Source organism: Bos taurus, chromosome 4, assembly GCF_002263795.3.
Source record: "Bos taurus isolate L1 Dominette 01449 registration number 42190680 breed Hereford chromosome 4, ARS-UCD2.0, whole genome shotgun sequence".
In the NCBI taxonomy this organism is placed as follows: domain Eukaryota; kingdom Metazoa; phylum Chordata; class Mammalia; order Artiodactyla; family Bovidae; genus Bos; species Bos taurus.
The window spans coordinates 14,690,297-14,691,887 of NC_037331.1; the positions used below are offsets into that span (position 1 = coordinate 14,690,297).

The 1,591-nt window shown below is 40.9% G+C and overlaps 1 pseudogene; it reads left to right on the top strand.

Annotated features, from left to right (window-relative positions):
* Positions 1-412: 412 nt before the first annotated feature.
* Positions 413-1,361, top strand: LOC107132380 (large ribosomal subunit protein uL30-like; annotated as a pseudogene).
* Positions 1,362-1,591: the final 230 nt, after the last annotated feature.

Consider the following 1,591-nt stretch of genomic DNA (forward strand, 5'->3'; position numbering starts at 1 on the left):
TTCCTATGTCCTCTTAGCTGCTGTTGCTTTTATTTGTCTGTGACAGACAGTAAAGGACCCTCTAGGACCCTGTTATAGACACAACCTCAATCATAGCACGGATGTCCTCTGCAATCAAAAAAAAAGGCAAGTGCAAACAAGTTTCCACCAGATTTGTATGCATTTCAACACAAGTTTTCCAGAGATTCTTCCTTCAGGGAAACATTTACAAAAGCTCCAGATCGCTGATGCTGCCCACAATAAATGTAAATTCTCCATATTTTTCCGTTTACTAAATCATGTATCTTCAGTTTGAATATTCAAGATATCCAGTTCTGGAAAAACAAGTGGCCTATTTGTGTCAGCTCATTAATTCCAGATTTATTTATTTACACATAAACTACAAAGGCCCTGCTCTTTTCTGGCTGCAACTATGGAGGGTGCAGAAGAGAAGAAAAACAAGGTTCCTGCTATGCCAGAAATGAAACTGTTAGTCACTCACTCATGTCTGACTCTTTGTGACCCCATGGACTGTAGCCCATCAGGCTCTTCTGTCCATGGCATTCTCCAGGCAAGAATACTGGAGTGGAGGTGCCATTCCCTTCTCCAGGATATCTTCCTGACCCAGAGATCAGACCCAGGTCTCCTGCCTTGCAGGCAGATTCTTTACTGTCTGAGCCACCAGGGCCAGAAACCCTTAAGAAAAAGCAAAAGAATTTTGCAGAGCTTAAGATCAAGTACCTGAGAAAGAAGTTTGCCCAAAAGATGCTTCAACAGGCAAGGCGGAATCTTATCTATGAAACAGCTAAGCACAATCACAAGGAATACAGGCAGATATACAGAAATGAAATCCAAATGGCTAGGATGGCAGGAAAAGCTGGCAATTTCTATGTACCTGTGGAACCCAAATGGGCATCTGTCATCAGGGTAAGAGTTATTAGTGGTGCGAGCCCAGAGGATCAAAAGTTGTTGTGGCTTATTAGCATTTGTCAGATCTTCAACAGCACCTTTGTGAAGCTCAACAAGGTTTCAAATAACATGCTGAGAATTGTGGAACCATACATTGCATGGGGATATCCAAACCTGAAGTCTGTAAATGAACTGATCTGTAAGTGTTGTTATGACCAAATCAATATGAAGTGAATTGCCATGATAGATAACATGCTGATTGCTTGATCTCTAGGCAAATATGGCATGAGGATCTGATTCATGAGATCCTTACTCTTGAAAAATGTTTCAAAGAAACAAACAACTTTCTGTGGCCCTTCAAATTGTCTTTTCTAGGAGATGGAATGAAGAAAAAGATCATGTGTTTTCTTGAAGGTGGAGATGCTGGCAACAGGGGCAAGCTGATCAACAGGCTAATTAGAGGAATGAACTAAGTTATCTACCATGATTATTTTTGTATCCGGTCAGTTAATAAACAGTGAATGCTTTCAAATTGAACTGTAAAAAAATACAAAGGCCTCCTCATTCTGTGGTCAGCACAGTGAACAGAAGGAATTAGGGTGGGTTTCTTGGTATAGAAGCCACACACTAGTCTGCTGTGTAAAATCAGGGCAAGTTACAGCACCTCTGCGTTCCAGTTTCTTCATTTGCTAAGTCAATACAA